This window comes from Onychomys torridus, chromosome 5 (genome assembly GCF_903995425.1).
Source record: "Onychomys torridus chromosome 5, mOncTor1.1, whole genome shotgun sequence".
Lineage (NCBI taxonomy): Eukaryota > Metazoa > Chordata > Mammalia > Rodentia > Cricetidae > Onychomys > Onychomys torridus.
This window is the reverse complement of record NC_050447.1, coordinates 4,013,493-4,033,469: the sequence shown is the minus strand read 5'-3', so window position 1 is coordinate 4,033,469 and position 19,977 is coordinate 4,013,493. Positions and strand designations below refer to the sequence as shown.

Below are 19,977 nucleotides of genomic sequence, written 5' to 3'. Positions count from 1 at the left end.
TAAATGTTAACTTACTTGAATATTAATTAAAAGTCAATATAATCCTAGGTATTGGTGTGATAGAGTAGAAAATGAGGACTAAATGAGGCGAGTGATTCGACACAGCCAAAAGCATCATGACAAATATCAAATTTAGACTGACCTGGGCAACCTCTCCTTGGGATCCACTTCTATGCAGGAGTGTGGCTGGTTTCCTTGCTGTTAAACTTGCTCCCATAATAAAGCTCCTTTATACACTAAAACAAAACAAACAGCTAACTTTATGACTCCAGAGTTTTGGGAAACTTGGTCATATGAAAGTTGCCTTCCATATGACCAAATATATAGCCTTATTATGAAGGATTATAAACGGAAATGCAATTAAAGTTACAGTTCCCAAACATATGCTTACCAACTGAATAGTCAAAGGAAAAAAATCATTGACTTTCTTATGGTATGTTAGTGGTGAAGATAGTTTAGTATCAGTTCTGAAGAGGACAAGTTCCCATTAACTGACTGACTTGTAGCACAGATCAGGGCAGTTGCCAGACAGGTTGGCTGTAGCAGGGACTCTTTCTTGTACCTAATACAGGAAGCAACTCTAACAAGCACCTTGGTCTATCAACACCTCTCTTAAATCTTCCAACAGCTGGGCATTTTCACTCTCAACCAGGAATGGAGTATGCTTATGAAGGGCCCTGATCATATAAGTATTTATTCAACATTCCCCAAGCACTTGTTATACCCTGGGCCTAAGAACAGTCCTGAATCTGTAGTAACAAAAAAACCGGCCTAGTTTCCATCCTAGAGGAGCCCATGGGAGTGTTTTCAATATACATTCATTTCCATCTGCTCTAATCAATAAATTTAGTTCATGAACAGATTACAATAGGCTATATGTTCATAATTATTATATGCTATATAATAAAGCACACTATTACAAGCCTTTCTGACATATTATTTAACCTTATGAAACAATCTATACACAAAAAGCAAAACCCTAATCATAAACAATCCAAGTCAGAGACCGAGGCACTGGCCATACAGCTATGTGGAAGAGCTGGAATTTGATCTCAGGCCTCTCTATTTACCAATGTTTCCCAACCTGGGTCTTAAGGACATTTTCAGGTGGATCATTTTTTGTTGTTGTGGAGGCCTGCCCTATGCACTGGAATGTGTTAAGCAGGGTCTTTGTTTCCAAACTACTAGACGCTGAGAGTACCACTCTCCCCAGCTATGACAACCAATAAAAGTCTACAGATTATCAAATGTCCCTAGGGAGCAAAATCATCCCCGGACAACTGCACTAAAGAAACAGACCACTGTAAAGACATACGTGATAGAAAATTAATTCAGTCTTATCTGTACATCTTAGTATTAAAAATCATGCCTGCATACATTTTCAAATGTCCTGCCAGGTCTGCAGTTCTTCATATATAAAAAGCCTAGTGCAGCGTTTATATCCTTCTTGCTAGCCTCCAGCCTTCTCCCTACCCTCTCTTCATTAAAAGAAAAAACAACAACCTGGAAGTCCTTTGCTACAGTATTTATATTAATGAACATTGCAAAACAATATAATGAATTCACTAAGTAAATTGGTATTACATATCACAAGCCTCTATAATGAAATGTAATGCTCAAATTACCTGAGTATTATAATTACCTCTGACTTTTCTGTATTCTACAGTTGATTTTAAATTATGAGTAGTCAGGAACTATCAATTCCACCACTGTGTCCCAGATGGATAGTAAAATGCAAATAAAAATGTTTAACTATTATACTATAATCAATACTCAATTTATGAACCTTAAAATATACCAATTATGTAGCATGCTTCCACTTAAAGAACATTATTCTATTAATTCTTAATAAAAAAAATCAATCACTAGAAAGTAGAAAATAAATCAAATTGCAATCGCCAAGGTTGAGGTAGTTATCTGGTAATTTCAGCCAAAAAATTAAGTATAGATTCAAACCAAGTTAAAGTTGAAACACACATACACACACACACATACACACACACACACACACACAGAGAGAGAGAGAGAGAGAGAGAGAGAGAGAGAGAGAGAGAGAAAATTGGAACCTAAATCATTGCTAATAATGGATGTTTTTACTCTTCTGAAAACTCAGTCATAGCAATGAATTGGAAAATACAATAAATATTATGTGCTGCTTCTACAGAAATATTCAGCCCTTTCCATACCAAAGATAATTGGCTACAGCTAAGGTATACATGTTTCAGGTTCAGATCCATTAAATGTCACAAGAACTATATCTGTTCAGAACACAACCATATATATATATATATATATATATATATATATATATATATATATATCCGCCCTGTCTTCATCACCAAACTCTCCTGAGCCCTGCTGTGACCTCATGGTCCTCCTTCATCCTCTCTACAAGGCTTCTACAGGGACTCCCCCATGCCCCTGATTCCCATAGCTGCAGCCCCAACCTCCCCTCCATCCTAGGCAACAGGGCTGTGAGCCCTGAGTCTGAAGGTGAGTCCAGATCCTTCTCCAGAATTTCATACACCCAACTATCTTTTGGGATACATGGAAATTCTGCTTTTTATGAAGTCTCACAGTAAAATTCTGGATATTAAAATCCTTGGGAGAGTTTAAAATGCAGAAAGCAGTGTATTTTTAATCCAGCACTCCCTAAAATAATTTGATCTTGTTGTTGTTCGGAGAACCTACTAATATTCTGAGGGGCACTTGTGACTATTGCCTAAATGAGCCATATGCCAGGTCTGCAAACCTCTCTAAAGCTCACAGTAGAATCCTTCCTAGAGACAGTGGCACTGGTCACAGTTCCTCTGTACAGGGAAGCACTGTATCAGCGAACACCAGACAGCTGAACTCCCCACGTCCTGTTTCTCACCAAACCCTGATCTCTCCTAACAATCTCCTAAAGCCAACTGCGTTTTACCATGTTTTATTGACAGGAATATCATGTAGAATTTGACAGAGGCTTTCCTGAAATCTAACTGGCTCTGTTCAAGGTATCCTCACCTATCAACCTCATTCACCTCTCAAAGGAAACAGAATAAAGGTTGGCAGCCAACACAGAAAAGTGGACAGCAGCAGCATGTGAGCTGCAAACCTTGTTTCTGAGAACAGTTGCTTTTAAATAGCACTACTGAAATATTTTATGCTGAGTTCTGCTTGGTTAGTACTCTACTTAGTATTTTCTATAAACAAATGGGTTAGGTTAGAAATTTATTTTCTGTGTTGTCCAGGAAACTCAGGTTGTCTTTTCAGAATTGGCATAATGACCATGGCTTTGAACAGTAGTTCAGTCAACCCGAACTTACCAGTGACTACTAAAAATATGACTTGATGAGTATGAGCCTCATAAAACTTTATCCTGAGGGTAAAGGGGAAGCTTTTGTTACTTAAGAATAAAATAAAGCAGTGAAATATATGAATTATATCCCTAGCTTAAGGAAAATCAGGCCTCTACATTTCCCAGTCCTGGGCCATTTCAAACCTTTATTTTCATGCAAAAGAAACAGGAAGGTGAGAAGAAATTCACATAAGTAAGGGAAAGCACCAACAGGTGTGTGTGTGTGTGTGTGTGTGTGTGTGTGTAGCACTACTAATACCCTGAGGGGCACTTGTCACTACTGTCCTAAATGAGCCATATGCCAGGTCTACAAACCTCTCATGAGTGTATGTATGTTTATACACACACACACACACACACACACACACACACACACACACACACACACACGCGCGTCCTTAAATACGATGTCTATGAAGGAATAGACTTTACAACTTTGTTTCATAGTCTGTTAAATTGCCTTTTTCCATAAGGAAGTAATTTCCTCCCCCCTCCCCGCCCCAGGAATTATTGAAGAGCCTTGGGTATTTGCATGTTTTCTGATAACTTTCACTTTTAATGCTCTCCAAAACATACCCCCTTCCTAATGGCATCTTTCCCCCAATCATGTTGCTTTGGGATGGCATGCTTAAAAACGTGGCTGTTTTTATGAGGCAGAAGATGACTTTAGGAGACTAGCTGTTGCTGTTCTGCCTCTCAGGACTGTCTCTTCCCTCTCCAGGGGGAAGTGGGATCAATCTGCCAAGGTCACTAAGAGAGTGGGAGAACCAGTTAGAACCAAGCCTACCTGACTTCTGTTCATTGGCCTGACCCATTGAGCTACAGCTACAGCTTTCCTTTAAAAAACAAAAACAAAAAAACAAAACAACAACAACAACAAAAAAAAACCTCTCCTTTTAAAAAGCTCCACTTTAGTCCCTTCACATATACACACAAACTTCTCCCCGAAAGCATTTCCATGGTAGTGTGTGATGTCAAACACGAAATTAAAGCTCCAAGGGAGGCAGATGAAGAACGCTGTTATCATTACTATGTAAATATCACCAATAACAGCACCTAGAGAATGAGGACCCAAAATGTTAGGGAGCCTTTAAAATTCGGCAGTCTTAATAACTCGTTTTCTATCAAAAGTTTTCTGAACTATGTTATAATAAATAAATAAAGCAGATGGTATGATAAAGCATTAAGATTTAGATCTCATCTTTTTAAAATGCAGCAAGAAAAGCCATGCATCTAAAAACCCATCTGGGCAGGGATGCCACCAAAAGCAGCTTCATCCCTTTTCTGTCCCTTCCCTAAGAATCCCCAGAATTTTCCTAATATCAAAGAACTGGAAACGCAAGATTTTCTAGACCCCTTTTGTAAGAGATCTATGGGGCTCTAGCTCCTTCGACTGCCCTATAGGCTACACCTCCCACTCAGATTGAGGAGCTTCCGCAATTGATAGATGAAAGAAATATTATTCAAACGTCCTTTAAAATTTCCAAGAGGAAAAACGATCTGAAATTCATTTTGGGGAAAAGGGGAGGGTAGCAGACCTCCCACTGCCAAAGGCGGTTAAAAGCCTTTAGAGGGCATTTATCCAAAGTGGCCAAACTTTCCCAAAATAGTCCACAGCCGGTCGGAAAGGGAGGGGAGGGGATTGGGGAGGGGATGGAAAACCAAAACAAAACAACAAGCACACAGCACGGTACTGACTGTGCCTCCGGATTACGCAGCGGCTTCTCCCTGCAAAGTGCAAGCCACCCTTGCTATGGCCGCACGCCGGGGCAGGACCAGAGGCGCCCCACTGCGCACCCCTACACACCTGCCTCGGCCAGGGTCGTCTTCTCGCCGTCTACCTGTTGCAGCGCTTGCCACCGCCACGACACCCTTGCTGCGGAGGCCCCCTACATCCAACCACATCCAGGCCAGCAAGTGCGGCTCTCCCCTGCAGTAGGAGAGCCCCAGGCAGCAGCGCTGGCGCCCAGGTGACTTGCACCGGCTTCCTCTGAGCAGCCTGAAGTTGGCTCTCTTCTCTCGGGCCCAATGACACCCTGGGTGCGCAGGAGCTAAGGGGAGGGGTCAGGGGCAGGGCCAAGGCGGGCAGAAGAGGGAGGGAACCCGCGGGAGGGAGCGGGCGAAAGCCCGGAGGGGGAGTGGACCAGCTGGAAGCGGGTCACATGTCCAGAAAGTTCAGGTCGCTGTCCCGCCCGCCGGAACCATTCCCATTGGCCAAGGGGGAAACAAGGCTCCACGCTGTGCGGGCCAGGCGTGCTTCTCATTGGGCAATCGGGACTGTCAGTCACCAGGCGGGCGACGTGACTGATACAAAGTTGCTGCGACACAGCCTGGACTCCGCAGCTTCCTTAAAGCCGCAGAGGCAGCAGGTTCTCCGGGTTCGCGGAGGTAGCCACGACCCAGGGCACCCCTGTGCATGATGCCCTTTAACCCACATCTCTCCCTCGCCCCAAACTTGCTCTCACCTACCCAACTGTCTGCCGGGGGGTAGGGTGGGGGGACCACAGGCAATCTGGAGAGAAGGGGAAAGTGTGGTGACGCGATAGCAGCCTAGATGGTGTGCCCTCGCGCTCTCCACCTGCAGCGCCAGGTGAGCCGCAGCGACTCACACCCGACGCCGCCCACAGCGTCCGCAAGCCCAGGACGAATCAGGTGGGCGTCCCCGGGACCCCTAGCGTTCTGCTCCCCACCCCCTCCAGGTCTGAGTTACCTCCCCGCCGAGCAGCCGCGGTCGAGAGCCAGAGAGAGAATCTCGTTCCCACTAGATTTCAGTTTCCTTTTTTTAACCATGCAGGAAAAGCGGGTGCTTTCGGTGCAGCCAAACCCCTTTAAACACAGCCTTCCTCCCACCCCACCCCCTGCCAAGAAAAAGTGCCAGGGTCAAGAGCTAAGGCGCCTGATAATTTTGTTACTGTACTTACTACTTTAGTGCTGGATTTTTCCACTAGTTCAATATGCAAGAAAGCTTACTATCGAGGATATGCACTTTATAATGTGTGGAGGAGGTGCACATAATTGGGCAGGCTTTTGGGGGGAGGGGAAGACCTAAACTGTTTTCTAATGATCGCTTGTCTGCGAGAAGAAAATTTGACTTCCCTTCGCCCCCTCCCGATTTTCCTCCCGCCCACTCAAACACTGCACTTGCTTAAGCCGAAGAATGGGCTCCTTAACTTAAATTTCTAAGGACTTCTAGACTGGTGTGAGGCTCGGTTTTGGACTCCCCTGCTGGCTTGGAGTCAGCACCAGTGACGTACACACCTAAATCTGGTCCCCTGGCCTTTGGCGACCCACAGGCCGCCGGCGGCAGCTGTGCAGCTTCGGGCTCACCCTTGTTCCCCGGGAGCTGAAGCCTCGGAAAGAGGAGGGCACCTTGTACCCAAAGGCCCCTCCTTTCTTTACAGTTAGTTAAGCCTCTGGGTCCTGGATCCCTAGCCCAGGGAGATGGGAACTCTCAGACGCTCCCGCAGGACACTCCCCAGAGGCTGGGGGACTGCAGCTGCTCCCGCGAGCTGGTCGGGATTCGGGACTCCGGTGCCCAGCATTCGCTGGCGTGGAGCTAGCCCTGGAGCCCCTACACATACGAATCCGCGCCGAGTGTCCTAACTTTCCCCCGAGGTTAGCTGTCACGAGCGTCGGACGAGCAGTCTCAGCATCGATTGCGCCCTGGGCCGCACGCGGGTGGCGAGCTAGAGCTGGGGGAGTCCCAGACCCGGCGGCCCGGGCTCGCCAAGCAGCAGCGGCTGTAGCTCAGCCAGCGTGACAGAACTATTCATCATTAAAGAAATGGACGCGTCTCCTTTATACTAAGTTTTTACCTCCTCTAGGGAGGGCTGGTGTTGCCCTGGATCGAAGCTCCTTCCTTGCAAAATCTAGGTTAGAGCGGCGCGGCGCAGCAGTCGCGCTCGCTCGCCCTGCACCCTTGTCCCGTGCCGGCCAGGCGGGTACCTGGACTCCTGCCCGCAGCCCACTTGGCTGCGCCGACCCCGTCCTCTCCCCTCTGCGCTGGCCTTGCCACTTCGGGGCCACCCCTGTTCTCCCAGGCCCCCTCCGGCCACTGTCGGCGCAAAGTGACCGTCGTTGCACTCACCTTTTCTAGGACATGGTAGGGAGGCTGGGGCGGGAGGGGCGGCAGCGAGACTCCCGCCGCCTCCGCCGCTACTGCAGCCACCAGCAAGTCCAATACCGGCTGATCAGCGACGAGGATGGAGAGGGTAGCAACCCCGGCAGTCGCCCTAATGACGGTGGGTAGAGCAATAGAGAGGCAGTGCAGTTATCCTGCTGGAGGCAGCTAGCTGGCGGCACCAAATTACGCGAGGGGGCTGCGAGCACCCGCCGGCCCCCAGCAGTGGCAGCTGGGCCTGGGGCCGGCGGGTCTCCGAGGCTGCTGGTTCGCCCCGCGGTGACTGCGGAGGTTCTCGGAACCCGCCAGTCCCGCGGTAAGATTCCGCGCCCTCAGCGGAGAAGCGCGGCTCTCCGCGCCCCCTCACTGGGCTGGGGTGGCCGGTGACAGCTCCGGCGACAGAGCGTGGTGTGTGTGTGTGTGTGCGTGTGTGTGTGTGTGTGTGTTTGTGGGGGCAGCCGAGGCGCTGGGGCCCCCTCCCTGGGTCACACCCTCACTAGCAGTATGTGGCAGTCCAGCGTCCAGCCACCCGCTGGTGGGAGACAGGGTGCTGGTGGCGGTCGTTGGAACCACAGCCACTGACAGCAAGGAGGCCAGGGGAAAACGGAACCCCAGTGCACGCACCCTGTACTCCCTTCCTCGCGGGTCCACAAAGTCGGCCCTGACCTGGCTCCTGGCCTTAGGTGCAGGTGCCACCGGAAAGGGAGCAGAGGGCTGGAGGACCAAGGGCGGGCCAGGAGGGAAAAGTTTCTTTCCTGAGCCTTGGCTGCCCACCCGGTGAGACAGCTCTTGGGTCGCTGCCCCACCCCCACCTTGGGGGGGCGCCCTGGAGCGCCTGGGTGTCTGTGTACCAGGGCCTGTGGGGAGCGACCGCCGCCGACCCGGGGCTCTGACAGCGGCGGCGGGGCGCTGCGGGCCTTGGAAGGGACCAGCCGCGACAGCCTTCCTCCGCCGCGCGCTCTCGCGCCGCCCCGCGCGCCCCCGCGCCCTCGCGCCCGCCCGGGCAGACACCTACGCAGCTGCGAAAGTGAAAGGCGGGCTCCCTGGCCGGGCGGCGCGGCGCGCGGGCACGCGGCGCCGGGAGGAGGACTGAGCCCCGAGCTACGATCAAAAGGATTCTCTTGTCCCTCGCGCGCCGTAGAGCTGACCACAGCCTTCTCACTCTCCACCCTTGCCAAGTCCCAGCCTCTCACCCCAAGACACTCTGGTCACTCCAGCCCAGTGTGTGTGCGCGCGCGCTCGTTTTCACGGGCACTTGCGGGTGTGCGGGATACCCTATGCTCCAGATTCCACAAGCCCCTAGGTGGAAGTCTGCAGGGCGGGGAGACTTGGGTCACTAGCAGAGGCTCACCTGCTAGCTTGGTTTTTAGGACTGAGTTAAATAAACCCAGGACTTGATCTCTTTTCTGGTTTGACATTCCTTCCAGGGTTTTCTAAACCCTCTGTAGCCCTTCCCCCTTTCCCAATTTCCTCCTAAATAGGAGTGAAAGTTACTGATCCCCGTTTAAAAGCGGTCCTGTCCTGTTAAAATAACCCCGTCTTTCTTCAGCAGCACTCCTATAGGCCAGTATCAAGCTTACTTGCTCCATCCCCCACAGTGTTGGCACTCCTCAGTTTGTGGCTCAAGGTGGCCTTTTGGCCTGCTGCAAAACAGACTTTTCCTGTTTTGTAAAAGTAGTGTCTAGGTTAAGTTTTGTAGGGGCAAATCTTACGTGAGATCAAGAAAGTGTTTAAATAATTTATAATAAAATTTAACCTTATATTCAGCAAATTTTAAAAAGGACAATTTAGAAGAATACTGATGTTCACAAACTGGAAATGCCTTCAAAATAAGAAAGATTGATACTGACAGATGAACAGAAAGATGAATAGAGATGCGATAATGCATATGTGAACGTAGTATAATAACGGAAGAGTAAAATTGCTAGTATACACGAGTTTTCTCCAACTTCCTTGTATGTTTGAGATTTTGCAGTAAAACACTAGAAGAGGAGCCACCATTTAAGGTAACTAATATAATGTAAATTTCGTTCGCAAGATTGGCAGGTTAGGCTTGGATGATCCTTCTACGTGCTCCCACCGCTACTTCTGTCAACATTTTCAAATACAGACGATGTGATCAAAGTATGGTATAACATGGACTTACAATAGCTGCAACATTTTAGAAATTTAGGAGATTTCTTCCTATGGTTTCTTTTCTTTTGTTTTCTGAGACAGGGTTTCTCTGTGTGGCTTCAGCTGTCCTGGGACTCGCTTTGTAGACCAGGCTGGCCTCCATCTCAGAGATCTGCCTGCCTCTGCCTCCCGAATGCTGGGACTAAAGGTGTGCACCATCACTGCCTGGAATATTCCTATGTTCTTATTTAGCCACTTTGCAAATTTTTATCTGCTCTGACTTTAAGGTTGTTTGCTATTAAAATCTAAGATATTTAATACTTTTTTGAAACATTTTCATACCAAAATAGAGGGGGTCTGGGGTCTCTGTATGCCCAGATATGCCAGTTTCTTTTATTACTGAGGGAGATTTAGAGGATCTTGCAATTATCCATAGGCAAAGTTTTAGGTTTTTCTATTTTTATCTGAGTATCAAGTTTCCCTTGCACAATTTCCCTTTGCTGGCACTCTGAGATGACACAGCGCTGGAATTCCGGGCTGTACTCCCTTGTGAGGGACACTAGGAAGGTGGCACTGCCTTTGATAGAATCAGTCCATCAGTGCTGTCCCTAAGGGACACCTTGAGAAAAGAAATCGCAGGGCTTTAGGGTGTTAGGAGGCACTCTCCTTTCCATGCCCACCTTGAAGAGCCCTGTCAGCCTCCAGATGTGTCCAGCAATGCTATTGTTTTAGAGACACTATCTCTTAACTGAAGCTGCTCTTTCCAACCTTTGAAATAAGCATATTTGTTATTTGAAGAAGGATGGAGGTCTCAATCTCTTTTGAAAAAGAGATTAAAAATTAAGAAATGGACAATCACAGAGAAGTATTAATTACTCCATCTCCTATATAGCTACCAAATGTCTTAAAGCTGCAAGCAGCCTAGGTCTCTCTCCCTTTTGACAATCAGAGCACATGCACAGGCTGAGCCTGAGGACACCTCCCTTCCCCATCCCATTAGTGACAAACTCCCTGAGGTTTGCCACAGTAAAGTGCACGACTCAGCGTTTGCAATTTACATGTGTGACATCACATCCTCTGTTATGTAATTTCAGAAACAAAGCCTAATATCTAAGTTTGTGCTGGAAGAACCAGCTCTGTTTCATCTTGAACAGAACTGCCCTTAGCTCCCTGCTTCCAGTCTCACTTCCTCACCAGCTGTCAATGGGCGAAATCATAAACTGGAAGATTTCTCTGACCCAAGGTTGAACTACTTTCTTATGTCTTTGTTTGCTAGCAAGAAAGTGAAGGCCACATAGTTTATTTTTACTACATAAGGTTTTTGTTTGTTTTTGTAGGCAGGGTTTCTCTGTGTAGCCCTGACTGTCCTGGAACACTATGTGGACCAGGCTGGCCTTAAACTCACAGAGATCCGCCTGCATCTTTTATCTCCCCCCCCCCCCCGCCAAGATAAAGGCTAAAGCATTTAGTTACAATTAACTTCATTAACAAGACTACCCACGCTAGGGTTGGTTGGTTATTGATTTGTTTGTTTGTTGATTTATTTATTTATTTATTTATTTATTTATTTATTTCAGCTTTTCTCCTCTGTGTAGAGAGAGGGACCAGCTATTGGAAAGAGTTGAGAAAGACAGGGAAAGTCAGAGAAAGGAGATGAACAGGACAACAATGTGAGATCAAACTTCTTTGTTTATTGCAAAACACACAGTTACAGTTTATAAACATTGCACACAAGGAAGAAATTGTGGACTAGTAGATAAATACAGAACACATTAAGGATTTCACTGACACCCAAACCTTTCTACCAATTTTCTACACAATTTGGAATATTTGCTTCAGCTTTCATTATTCACTAATTTGAATAATTAATTAGGGATTTATTTACTAACTGATTTATCTGTCTACCTTCATCCTATTTTCAGGTAGTTTAAAAGAGAAAATTCATAAGCTTACTACATTTCTATGGCCAGATTTTGAGAAGGAAGAGCAGCAAACAGCACACACATTACGATTAGTATCCATATTATTAGAAGCAAATCAGATTTCATTTGGCCTGCATTGAGGTTCTAAACTTAGAAATAATGTACAGTAGTAGGAAGGGGAAGGAACTTAGAGCAGTATATTTTAATAAAATGGGGACATTTTCAATTTCTTCTCTTTTCTCATGTATTCTTGGTGCAGTAGAAGAAATTCATCACCTTTAAATAACTGTGCTAATCTGACATAAATAACTGCATGGTTGTGTTCTCATTAGGAAGCCAGGCTGTTTTTCTGGTATAATGCTCAGTAGCAGCACACAGACACATACAAATACACATACACACTCTCACACACATGAATATATACACATACACACACAAATACACACATGCACACACACATACATACACACACAACTACACACAGATATACCACACACGAACATATGCATATACACACAAATACACACTACACACACCACACACACATTCATAAACACACACTATACACCACACACAAGAGCATATAAACATACACATGCACAGACACACAAACTATATACACATACATACACACTCACAAAATACACATACCACACACATTACATACATATACACTTACACACCACAATACACACACATATATACATACACATATATGCACATACAAACACACACATGGACATACATACACACAATACATTCTATACACCCATATGCACACACACTGAAACCCACTGGGTCAAGAGTGTGAAACCCCTACCTCTGTTGAGCTAGATGAAAACCAGTTTAGAATGTCTCACCAGGACTTCACAGGAGTGGTTCCCTTTTCAGTAGCTGGTGATATATTTTTAGCAACATTTTAACAGCTGTCAGTAACAACAAAGACAACATTTGATCAACAATATTTTTTATTCTATCAAAGATGATTGCAAAAAGAATGCCTCAATATTTAAATGTTTAGCCATTAAAGAGAAATAATTTCTTGTGATAAAAAAATGCTACAAACACATCAGAGACAGGCATGAAGTAATTGCATAAAATGAGGTCTAATGGATTTTTTTATTTTAAATTTCCTGACAACTGTGTACACATAATAAAGATAACTATTCCTCAAAGGTGTCCATATCAGGAAGAGAAACATCACAATGTAGGGGTGCATAGTGTCTTGTCACACATTTGCAAATGGGTAGAGCATAGTTATGTGGGCAGAAAAAGTAAATATAATATTTCCCTTAATGGAGTTTAGAAAGAGAGGTTATCATATGTCAGGTAGATGACACTGGAAACATCAGACAGAAAATGTAAGACGCTTCATGACAGATGCCATTGTTGTCCCTAAAGATAACCATGGTCATCAGTGGAACTGGGTATATGTGGTAACTGAGACCCGTCCTTTGAAGAATGTATCACAAAGCAAATGAACCAAATAATCCAGTGTGTCTAGGGTAGGCTCCCCACACTGAGTGATTTTTTTCTCCAAGAGAAATAGAGGTAATGATGTTTTCTCCATAAGCACCAGAGTCATCTTATTCAGAGGTCATCTGCTCACTTCAAGAGCCTAATCCCAGTCTTGAAAGTAACCAAGCATTTCCTCTTTGTCTAGCTGACAGTGTAGATAATCTGTGCATTCTTTTTTTTTTTTAGCTGAGGGTAGAACCCAGGGCCTTGAGCTTGCTAGGCGAGCGCTCGCTCAACCACTGAGCTAAATCCCCAATTGTGCATTCTTACATCAAATAATATTTCTGTTGCATGACATTTGTGTTCTCTAATCCTGTTGGAGTTTCATTACCCATTCTAATAGGGAGTATTTTAAATTATATGACAGGATTTTTTTTTTTTAATCATGGAATTTTTGTAAAAAAAAAAAGTTTAAATCTAACACAAACCATTTTACAGGTGCAACTCTTTAGGTGATAATGGTTTTTCAGAGAGTTATATGGTTTTATATATGCTTTGTTTTTAAACTTGAATATTTATGAAACCAATCACATGCCATATTAATATTAATATTTAAACCACAATCTATTTTGATGTACTTAGTGCTAATTGTAACGTATCCTTACTATCTTTTCAAATTATGTAGGCATTTTTAAAAAAGATTTATTTTTATTTTATGTGTAGGGTGTTTACATGTATATATGTACATGCATTTTGAATGTCTGGTACCTGCAGAGGTCAGAAAAGGGTGTCATGTTCCTCTGGAACTGGAGCTACACTTAGGAGCCACATGTGGGTGCTGTGAAACAAACCTGGGTCATCTGCAGAAGCACCAAGTGCTCAGAACTGCTGAGCCATCTCTCCAGCCCCAGTAGGCATGTTTTTCTTTTAACTTAAATTTTTTAAATCTACTTATTATACAGTTCAAAAATTGTTATTGTTCTCAGTGTTTCATGAAGATGGGCTCATTCCTTGCGGTAGAATTTAAATGATATTTCTTTTTCAGTTTTCATTAGATTTTATTAAAATTTGATGAAACCTTTGTAGCCATTACTATTTTGTCTTTCTTCTTAGTTTAGTAAGGCATTATATTGTGATAGAATATAGAAGAAAAATTCATCATTTTTACCTTTTGTGAACATGCAGATTCAGTGGCATTGAGTAATCCACACTGCAATGAAGTCAACATCACTCTCCAGGTGCAGAATTTGTTCTGTCTTGTACCCCAGAACACACTAGGTTTTAAGAATCTGACCAGTGAGACACTGGAGAGATAGCTCAGTGATTAGCAACATTTGCAGCTTGTGCAGAGGACTAGGATTCAGTTCCAGCATCCACATGGTGTTCACAACTATCCAAACTTCAGTTCAAAGGGATCCAATGCCTTCTTTGGGCCTCTGAGGCCACTGTACTCACATGGTGCACATAGACACATCTAAGCAATCCACTCATACATAAAATAAAATGATAAATCTTAAAACAAAATAGTTGAACAATGAATTTCATTCAAGATAGATGAGATTTCTAGGTATTTAGAAACAGACTTGGTGAATAATCGAACTTCAGCTGAAATAAAATGGAGTTACATTTCAAGTGTTATTTAAACATTCATTCATCTGGAGAGCTAAGATAAAAAGAAAGGACTGTGTACTGGGCTGTAAGGAGAGTTGTTACGTTACTCAGGCTGAAGATGTTGCAGTGCTGTGTGGTCCACAGACTAGAAATGAAGCATTATGAGCAGCTTTTGACAGGAAGGTCATGTGGAAAAATGAGATTGCCTCTCATGGTAGATAGTGACCACTCAGAAATATGAACCACAACAGTGTAATTCCATTATAAATATTATTAATGGGTTAAAGAAATGGCTTTTTACTTCCCCGACATGAAACCTGGAGATCAGATGTTGGCACCCACAGCAGGTGGCTCACAAATGCATGTAACTCTGGCTTCCAGGGATCCAACACCCTCTTCTGACCTCCAGAGGCACCTGCACATGTGTATGTATACGCTTGTGCAAACATGTGCACATACATAAATCAAACAAAATCTTTAACAATATCAAAATATTTAATTACAAAACTATCAAGCATAATGCATTTTACACATTTATCAATACTCCATAAAATATTTCAAGCACACAAAAACATCTCACCACCTCCAATGCAGTCACTGCCTTCATGTCCACAGGATAATATCATATTTGCTAGAAATTGCTACAGAAATAGGAAGCTGTTCATAGGAGTGTTGCATTCCTACCTCATAGAAGTTGCTGTGGAGAGAGAAGAATACCTAGTCTTTCCCTGGGCCACACAGTAAGCTTATAGAACAAGTTAGATTCAATTAGTGGCTGATTTTTAAGTAAGAAAATATAGCAAATGTAATACATTTAAAAAATTAAAAATAATAAGAATTTCAGCTGTGAGATAAATAAGTTTGAAATACAAGTAATACTCTTTTATAGAAACCCAAGAATGAAAGCCTTTCTCTCTCTCTCTCTCTCTCTCTCTCTCTCTCTCTCTCTCCCCCTCCCTCCCTCCCTCCTCCCTCCCATTGTGGGGAAAGAGCTAGTGTGTTGACCTTCATGTGCATGTTAGCAAAGGTGAGAATGTGTAGGAATCCACAAGTCCCTCCATGAACCTGTCACAATGTCACAGCACAGGGTTAGATCCAGGTAGGGTGATGCTCAGTGGGTCAGGAGGAAGCTTCCAGGATGCCTGACTTCCAGCCAGTACATGTCCTGATGGACTCACACTGGTGCCCAGCTGGTCAGTGCTACCAGACAGATGTCCCTGCTTCAGGGGCCAATCAGAATGCTCTTAAGAGAGGTGCAAAGCACAAAGGCCAAAGAAATTAAGATTCCCAAGAAAAAAAGTACCAGGTTCTTTCCTCCAATCTGTGAACCTCTTCTAGGTAATACATGTAAAGGAGAAAGAAAGAAAAGTTCCAGGCTCATTTGCTACCAGACAAGTATTACACCATTTGGGGTTCACATCTGCCCAGGACTCACCAGTCTCCACGGAATTTTGATAAAGAATTCCAAATTTCCCTTACGTTTTAGATGCCAACACACACACACACACACACACACACACACACACACACACACACGCACATAAAATTTATATAGATTGCTGAATGTTAAGATGGACTGGAAAAGCAGTTATGAACTTCTTATTCTAAAGGAAATTAGAAATGGGATCTGTACTGATCTGGATAGTCAAGGCTCTGCAAGCAGAGTGACAGAGTAAGCTATCAGCTTACTACATCATTTTAGGTAATTATTTTTAGAGGAAAAGATTAGAAGGGTGAACCCCTCCCCTTTATTTGGGGGCAAAGGCTATTGGAACTTTGACGTATGTCTTTTGCACTCACTTTTAAAAAGTGACTACCATGAGTCCCAAACTAGCGGTCATATACAAGAAGAATTCCAGTTCTAAAGCAGAGAACCATGGCAGCTACTTGTCTCATGAATGACAGGAAGAAAAAAGCCAGAACACAGGAAGGAGCTAGGGCAAGACACAGTCTCAAACACCTTCTTTCTCTCTCACTCCATCGCAGAGAGACCCATTTCCTGTTTCTTATCACCTGCCAATGATGCCATGATGATGCCGGTGATGGATTCACCAATGGATTAATCACTTGACTAGATTGACACCATCAAAATCTAGTAATTTACCAATAGTTCATTATCTTGCCCTTGAACTCTGAGTCCCAAATCCATAGACCTGGGTGTGTGTGTGGCTGATTTAACATTCAAGAGTTAGCAGAGGTGAAGGTTAAAAGCTTTGGGTATAGATATAACCTGGGTTTAGATGTCACCTCCACTGTATCACTATGGGTAGATTATTAAGCCTTGTGCCTTAGTTTCATCACCTGTAAAGTGAAGTAATATACCTTACTTCATAGGGTTGTTGTGGAGATTGGCAATTTATATAACAGCTGGATTGTGGCAAATAATACATGTCAGCTACAATATCTTCACATGTGCTTACTTCTAAGCCATCTGTTCTTCTCTACCCACATACTTGCTTTGTCTTTATACATTCATAACTTGTCCTCTTTGTGTAGTCCTGATCTTGAGGACTGCCAATTTGGCTTCCTCCACTAACATCTAGGCATATCCGCTCTGCATGTGCCAAGCCAGCCATTGCAACATGTATTATTTCCGTGGTATAATGCCATCCCACCCTAACCCCACACCCTGTAACCTGGTGTGTACTGACATAAACTTGACAGCACATTTAGGTCATTATGGAATTCTTAATCCATTAGAAGTAAATTCTCTTATATTATATAAAATCAAATTTTATTTCATTTTCTTCTTTTTGGGGCACTGAGTAGGGCTGCATATCCCAATTTCTCTTGCATTTAAATGTGATCTAGGTGCACATTCTGCTGTATTAACAGAGGCAAATGTATTCTACTTCAGGCCTGGCCAGGAATCTTCCTGCATGATTGTCCAAACTATTTCTTCTCCTAACATATGTGCTAGTTTGGAAGCATCGATGTATGGAAGAAAGCTGTATTTCTGAGCCATCTTCTGGTGGAAAGCTACTAATGCCAATCTCATGGGACTGTAACAGAAGCAAGAAATAACTATTTTGTCACCCCTAGAGATTTAGGGCATATATATTATTTTATTGCCCTAATGTAGGTGGCATAGAAGAGGATTAATTAGACAAGATATAAGATTATAGTGGATCATATGTAGTACAATTTCAATGTAATCATGTTGCAAACATTACTGTACTGATTGTGGAGTCTCCAGTGTATTGTGGAGAAAGGATATGGATCATAGAATCATCCAGAACCAGATTAAGGTTCTGTCCCCAGAATTTATAAGCTTTGATTTCAAAATGTTCTATCTCTGCAATCAAAATAGAACGTCTTTTTTAATGATCTTGTTGGATACGTAAATTAAAACCTGTTAGGTAATGTTCCTTAATTTCCTTCCCTTCTAACGTTTCAATATGCTTAATCTGGTATATAATATTGGTGAGTCCACATCCCAAACCTCATTTTAAAAATTTTGACTTTGTACAAACACTGTATTAAATCTTGACAAAATGGTAGCAATTTAGTCCACACAAAGCACTCATTTCCATAATATGTGCCCAAATGAAGAAAAAAATCATTATAAAACTTTTTATGTTGAAAATAGTACTGAGTAGAGAACAATTTTCCCTTTATTTAGTGCATTATTCAGAAAGTTCCCAAGTTAGAAAGCTTGTGCTATGCACCATAGCACAATCTTGAAAATATTGTATTTAATTAAAATGGGAATTTCTAAAATGATTACAACAGCATTTATCTTTCAAAACCTCACATACAATTTTTGACCCATAAAATATTTATGAGTTAATTTTCCTTTCCCCATCTCAATTTCTAGCAATCAGAAGAATAGTTTCCATTTCAAAATACTGAGGGTAGGCCACTAGCAAACTGTGCACCAGCAAGTTTAAAAATACCTAAATATCACACACATATGGTCACTTGTATACATGGGGCAAACAAGATTTCAAAGGCATACCTGTAAGGTTTGCCACTTGCTAGTTAATATTTAAACAAATTGTTAAGAATTTATGACATCCATTTGGCGGCTTTTTAAGAGGAAAAAAACAAACTAGAGTATTACATATTATATTAATATAAAATGTGAGTGGCTGAAAAAATTTACACTAGTCACACAAAGAACATTAACAAGTCAACAGGTATTAATTGAGGGCATGTATTTCCTGATCCTACATCAGTGCAACTGAGTAAACTCCCTGTGGCTTAGCTTCTTGTTTTAGACACATAGTAGGCTTTTCCCTTCAATTACCAAGTAGGTATTTCTGAGCAGTGGTAGGGTAGCATCATGCTCATTCCATCCTCTGTCTTTCTTATTTTCACCCACGATTGCTTAATTTTCTTCCTTCTCATCATCTCCAACTGTACTACCCTCAAGACAATCCCCAAACCTCTATCAACCTCCTCCAACCCTTTCTCTCTCCAAGCATGAAGTTACCTTTTTACATTTAGTTTCATCTTTGGCAACATGATGAAAGCAAGGTCAGAAATACCTTAGAGAGAAGTTCCCATGTTTATCTTTGAAGTACATTATGCATGGCCATCTTTATGCATCACGTTTGAGGCTGTTATGCCATAGAGCTCAGCCAGTTTTTTCTCCGGCATTGGAACAGATTGCTGTTTTCTTAGCTAAATACCTGATGAAGTAGTTGGCTTGCATCTCAGGGCCATGTTGTACCAAAAAAAAAAAAAAAAAAAAAAAAAGTGTGTCTTTAACACTTGAATCACACTTGGATGGTAAGATGCTCATTCCATGAGAACAACACAGGAACTGAGAACAGGGGAAGGGATATCAGATTTGAATCTCCCTTCTCGCACTTTTGGGGCATATGCTTTAGTGGGAAGCAGGACAGATGCACGCACACTATTTACATTCTTCCTTTCTTTGTCTTCCTGGCAGAGTAAGTAGAATTGAATATGGGTGTGAACTTTCTATGTGTAGAGGAGATGTGACATTTTGAACCATAACATTTGCTCAGAAGGGCAGCTCCTGGGAAAGGGAATATAGGGACCTCAGCTTCTGTGTTTGTTGGAGCAGAAATTCCCTTTGATTAATGGAGTGGATGTCTCAGTGGTTGAAAACATACAGAACTGGGGAGGATGAAGGCTTGAGAGGACTATTTATTCGACAATATTGCTTCTCAACTTTAGCTCTGTATGTTTGGCTCAGTTCTCTGTAGATGGTTCAGATTACCAGTGTCTAGCAGTGTTAGCTCCCTTTTCTCATGGTTCTGACAAAAGCCCTGGCAGAAACAGTGTGAGGCTTGAGGATTTATAACACACAATGGTAGGGAATTCACAGCAGCTGACCCTCAGTAAGGAAAAAGACAGAAATAGACGGTGCTCAACTGGCCACCTTTTTATTTAGTAGAGGAACCTAGCCCATAGGATGATGCCACTTACATTCAGGATCA

The 19,977-nt window shown here is 43.2% G+C and overlaps 1 protein-coding gene across 2 annotated transcripts in view; it reads right to left on the bottom strand.

Moving 5' to 3' along the window:
* The window catches only part of Nr3c2 (nuclear receptor subfamily 3 group C member 2), a 341,763-nt gene extending 333,337 nt beyond the window's left edge, over nt 1–8,426 (bottom strand). The window contains exons 1-2 of one of the 2 annotated variants that reach the window (XM_036187396.1): nt 7,428–8,426; nt 143–236 (exon numbers count right to left, since the gene is read on the bottom strand). The gene's annotated coding sequence lies outside the window, so the exon portion shown is untranslated. Of the gene's footprint in view, nt 1–142; nt 237–5,147; nt 5,496–7,427 lie in introns of those variants that run through there. The other variant, XM_036187397.1, reaches the window with a different exon arrangement.
* Between the last annotated feature and the right edge of the window lie 11,551 nt (nt 8,427–19,977).